At 38.7% G+C, this 5,931-nt stretch overlaps 1 pseudogene; it reads left to right on the top strand.

Annotated features, from left to right (window-relative positions):
- Nucleotides 1–3,911: 3,911 nt before the first annotated feature.
- LOC124487594 lies at nt 3,912–5,625 on the top strand (annotated as a pseudogene).
- The last annotated feature ends 306 nt before the right edge of the window (nt 5,626–5,931 follow it).

The raw sequence follows: 5,931 nt of genomic DNA, 5'->3' as shown, positions 1-5,931 counted from the left end.
CACAAATTCATGTAAGTCAAACAATGCAACAAAAAAAGTCCAAAACTGTCTCATTCAAACATTCAAATCTTCATTGTCCACGACATAATTCACAATGACCATGGCATTTTCTATGAAGCACTGGGGAAATCAGAGAAAAAACAAAGTGATGAGTCAATTTTCCTTTATTTCCAGGATTTTAAGACAGAGTTAATCAACTTTAACACATCAAAACAACCATTCCAATGTTTATTTGTCTTTACACCAGAATATTTCATGGTTTTGTAGAGCTATTTGATGAAAAATATTGACACCCTTAAATAATAGTAGTTTCGGTATACAAAAACAATGGAATCACTTTCCAACTTTCACAAGTTCTCAGCTGAGCAACTAAACCTTTTTCATGTAACATTTGTTTCAAGGTCTAACATTTGTTTGAAATGCAGATCAGGGCCGGCCCAAGGCATAAGCGAACTAAGCGGCTGCTTAGGGCCTCCGTGGCCACCAAAGGCCCCCCAAGAGCAATTGAAATTACAGTTTAATGTACCGTGTTTAGTAATTACAGTTTAGTGCACCGCCAATAAATCCAATTTTCTCAACATATCGACAGTTTTCTTGCGGTCCAAGGCCTTCCCTCTATGCCTTTGGATCTTAGACACGTTTTGGTGACCTTTTCGGTCGTTTAGACATGGCTACAGTTGTACCAAGAGTGTAGAATTTACGTTATTTTCGTTGTACTCCGTTGAGTTTTTTACATCGAGTGCCTCCAAGATGGCCGCGCATCCGGGTTACTACCCAGACTGTGACGTCCGTGAAAACCCTTTATAAAATAGTTTATGATATCCAAGTATGAGGATTGAGGTAGCAATGCGGTGTCCACACACAATTTACTGCAGTCAGCTCGTATGGATATGTCTTGAATGGATGACAAATTCTCAAAATAACGGTCCCTAGCATTTTTGGTGAGTTTATATCAGTACAGCCATTTCTCAGTTTTGGTTTTCTCCAGTTTAGCAATTGCTTGTTATCTTCAGTAAATGCTCATCAGTGCTCACCGACTGCACGTTAGCTGTACCTGGAAAATGGCGGCGCCGTGACGTCACACACACAAAAACACGTGTCTGACAAAGACCGAATCGGTCTAGCTATGCGTTTCAAATATTTAAACATAGTTACCTTACTTAGCAAATGACTCTAGTTAGAAGGGAATAGACATTAGAAGGGAAGATTACGAGAGAGCAGGTGCTCTTGCGTTAGCAAGCTAAACTAGTTTACATGGCTACAGTAGGTAGCTAGTCTTTCGCTATCTAGCTGTTCTTGCATTCCTAGCAAATCAGCGTTAACAAAAAGCAGATGAGATAGAACTACGTAGTCTAACTAACATTGACATTGGATTGTTGCTTAATAGGTGATTTAGAAGACTGTACTGTTCAAACTATCTTTACGAACATTTAATGGAGCAAACTAACACGTTAGCATGCTAGCGCAGACAGCTTAGAATACCATATTTCTTAGATTAAACGCCGCCCTCGAATAAAGGGCGCACCAAAAATGAACAATGTGTAATAAATCGAAGTTTAATCTAATAAATACGGTAATTACGAAAAAATTATAATTGGCGACACCGAGGGGCCCCCAAATCAATTCAAGGTCCCATAAAGACTTGGTCCGGCCCTGATGCACATACTGTGTGTGCTTAATTTAATAATATGGGCTGAAACTTAAGGTATAAATGTAGATGTGTAAAATGCAACATGACATTAAACAACTTTGATTAATCAGATATGACTCACTGTTTCATCCCCCTTTAGAGGGTCTTGCTGTGTCTTTTTTTAATTAACATTTAAAGAGGAACCAATTAGGCAAAGTTGTTTATTAGCTTTATTTAAATTGCAGTGCATTTCAAAGCACATAATACTACGACATTAGTGCCAACTAAACCAAAAAGTAAATACACATAGGCTATTATATAGCCTACCTGAATACAAGTGAAATTGTATTCATGTAATTTTACTCCATAAACAAGCTTTTGTTAACTTGTACAGTACGGCGCCAATATAAAACAGTCCCACTGTCTCTGCACTGACTGCTGCTTAAAGTAGGCTAAGTCAACATTTTGCTGTAAACGTCTTGTAGCCTAACTCCGGAACACTTCCATCAGCCAAACCCTGTAGATAAACTTTCGTTTTGCTCCTTTCGTTTTGACTAAACAAACGTTGGGGTCTTTACTTGCTGGACCACCGTTTCTGATAAACCTTGTGATGCATGTCAGCCTGCCCTTTGGTTTGAAGGACTAGTGGAGATCAGTTCACTATATAAACCCAGGAGTCTGATACATCACCAAAGCTTCCAGAAGAGCAACAGAGAACAGTGAGTACACTTTGTTATTTAAAAGTGACTGTTCACCACAGTAATGTGTGTGCAAGGCAGGAATTTACCTGCCTATTGTTCATGATAGAAATTACCTGCCTACTGTTCATGGTGAGTTTCTAACTGCAATTAAAGCTGGTGATTAGCTTTGAAGCAATGTCCAGTTTGTTATCTTTGAATGAACTAACCGCAGCTCACCATTATATATTTTAAGTGGGGGAATTGCTAAATTCTTACATGTTAGTCGGGGGCCCCTTGGGAGGGTGGGGCCCGTTTCAGTTGAAACAGGTGAAACATTGCTAAGGGCACCAATGTTCCTGTCAATACGGGTTTTAGACACCAGTGTCTTTTGTGGGGATTCTGGATTCTTATTTGGGCAACATCAAGTGAAACGCTGCGCACATAACCATTGGTGGGTTTGATTTCGAGCCTGGTATGAACTGCTGGAAAACCACTGCGGACAGATAAAAGTAGAAAAAGATTATTAGCAAAATACTAATTCTGCATCAAAATGTACCCTGTGACTGATTGACATTATTAAATTGTAAATACTGATGTAATTGGTGCGTAACCATTGTAGCTGGGCGACGTTGAGCCAGTTCTAACTTTTTTATACAGAGGTCACAAAGGGTTTTTGAGGGGTCGTGAGATGATTAATAGGGCAGGAAATAAGAAAGAAATCTGAGAAGTTAAGAAGGAAAATATATGGAAAAAAAGTAGTTTCATAACAATTGAAAACAAAATTATATAAACTATATGAGTACCCCATTTGAAGACATTATTTGACACTTTTCTTTGACTGCCTGGGATTTCAGTTTCACTGCTCAATTTGTCAGGGGATTTTTTGGAGGGGATTATCGGGAGATTTTGTTCAATTCATTTTGACACAATAATAATTAGTATGTAGTAATAACTCTTTGGTAAAACATGTCTGTGTGATGAATATGAAACTACAGCCAGCAGCTTGTTAGTTTAGTTGAGTAGGACTGGAATCAAGGGGAAACAGCTAGCCTGGCTTAGTCCAAAGGTAACAAAATCCACCTGCCAGAGCCTCTGAAGCCCACTAATTATATCTAATTTAATCTGTACGAAAAAATTATATGCTGCGGTTTAAAGTCACTGCGCCCCGCGAAGAAATAGTCCCCCACAGCCAGGCCCGTGAAAATACAACTTGTCATTTTTACATATACGAGATGTAAGGTGTTGATCATTGATCATTAGAAGTGCTGGCAGGCATATTTGTTGCTCTGAACAGAAAAAAATAGCTGTGTCCCCCTGTTTTCAGTGTTTATGCAAGCTAACCCGCTGATACAGATGTTCCCCTCAGGATGAGTTGTAATAACTTTTTATCTAGCACCATCATCAGACCAACATTTCCATTTGTCCAGTATTTTAATTCCCATCATCCTCAGCTGTACTTTGTGTTCAGTGCTAATACACTAAGATGGTGAACCCTGTAAACATTATACGTGATAAACATCAGCATGTTAGCATTATCATCGTGAGCATGCTGATATTAGCATTTATCTCAAAGCACTGCTGTATACTTCATCTAGTTCATTATGTATGAGTACTCCCTGGAAAGCAGTATTGATTCCGACTGGGTTATCCTGGTAAATTAAAGAAAATGTATTTGAAATGAGACACTTGTCTGATACTGAATAATGTGGCACAGCCATGAACATTTTACATGATGAAGTTTAAATGAATAGAAACTTTAATATCCTCTGCAGTGTCTACATACGCTCGGGAGGCCAAGAAGGATCTACCATACATAAACGAGTACAAGGACAAGATTATCAGGGTTTCGAACAATTGTAATGTGCAGCCTTCTGTCGTGGCTGGCATAATCTCCAGAGAGACACGCGGAGGCAGAGGGACAGGTCTTGATTCCCATGGCTATGGAGACCATGGGAATGCTTTTGGACTAATACAGGTCTGTGGTCCACACATAAGCCTCTGTCCAACACACTCTCTGCATCCAACTCCCTGATAATAATGTCTTATTTATGGTTCCTAGGTTGACAAACGCTACCACACGCTTCAGGGTATGTGGGACAGCCAGACCAATATTACTCAAGGAATTGAGATTCTACAATACTTCCTCTCAGACTTTGATAAAAAGTGTCCTAGTTGGAGTCGTGTGCAGAAGCTGAAAGGTACAGATCACCCATCTGAGGAGTTGCCTGTGTGTCTTTGAGGTGTAAAAGAATGTTGTCTATTGTTGCAGTGCGAGTTAGTGGTATTAATGTAAAATGTACAACACCAAAACGTAAGTTTCAAAATGATAATTGAAGTTTTTACAAATAGATCTGCAAAGCAATTACTTTTGAAATCCTAAAATGGCAAATCCACCAGTATTATTTATTTTAATAAATTCAAAGCCGCTGTGTGTAGAATTTTTGTGATCATAGCATTATTCAAATTATTCGGACAGGAAACCTTTTTGTTCGTGAAAATAAGACAATCCTGTTGAGATGGTGCAGTACACTATGTGTTGCCTTTAGCCTTTTTTTGGTTCTACAACTACGGGCGCCAAAGTTGGAAATGTTCAAATCTTCCTATAAGTGGCATTAAAGGGGACATTTCACGCATATTTCCAGGTATATTTATTTAATCTGGGGCTGTACTGGAATATCTTTGCATGATTTATGGTATAAAAAAACACCAGGACGTATAAGTGCCTGTCTATTTAAGGCCCCCCTCCTGATAAGCTCACTCTGTTCTGATTGGTAAGCTCCCAGAGGCTACGTCAACAAACCATGAAGCAAACTGTAGTTTCACTTCTTTTTCTCGTTCTTCGATCTCTGATCATGTTTAACATAGTAAAATCACAATAGAAAATCACAAAGCACGATACAGGCCTTTTAAAGTCAGAATGTGTTTTAAATGGATGTCAACTGTCAAAACTGTGAATGTCAATTATCAATCAATCCCTGCTGAAGAAAACAAACCTTTGAGTAATACAACAAATTGACAAAAGAACCTCACCGCATTTTTCTGCACCCTTCAAATTATTTTCTTCCTGCTTCAGGAGCTCTGGCTGCCTAGGGTACAGAAAAAATGGATTACAACAACGTGGACGGTCACACTACTTGGGGGAACTACTCCACTGATGTCCTTGCCAGGGCCGAGTTCTTTAAGAAGAATGGGTATTAACTCTGAGAGCTGCCCCACTTCTCAGTTAAAGTTCAATTTAAACAGCAAATAGAATCAACGTGAAGTAGAATTAGACAACACTTACTTTTCATTTGTACTCACTACCTGAGAATCCAGAATCCACCTTAAAAATATGTCACAGTATCTTATGATTGTCTTCTCGACTGTGTGACAAATTACACATTTTTTCATGCGATTCCACCGGTGATGATATAGCATGATTGAAATCTGATTGATTGATTGATAACTGTGTCTCTTTATATCCTTTATCATTTTATAAATTGAATTTTCATAAAGTGGACAAATGCATGTCTGCAGCAAAGTAACTACAATGTATGATATGGTGGCTGTTATTTGCAGCGTGTATCAGTGCATCAATAAAGCTAACAGTCCAGTATACATAATCCTGAATCATGTTTTTTT

Source organism: Hypomesus transpacificus, chromosome 26 (genome assembly GCF_021917145.1).
Source record: "Hypomesus transpacificus isolate Combined female chromosome 26, fHypTra1, whole genome shotgun sequence".
NCBI classification, from domain to species: domain Eukaryota; kingdom Metazoa; phylum Chordata; class Actinopteri; order Osmeriformes; family Osmeridae; genus Hypomesus; species Hypomesus transpacificus.
Note: the sequence above shows the minus strand (reverse complement) of the source record. Positions and strands in the feature narration are given on the sequence as shown.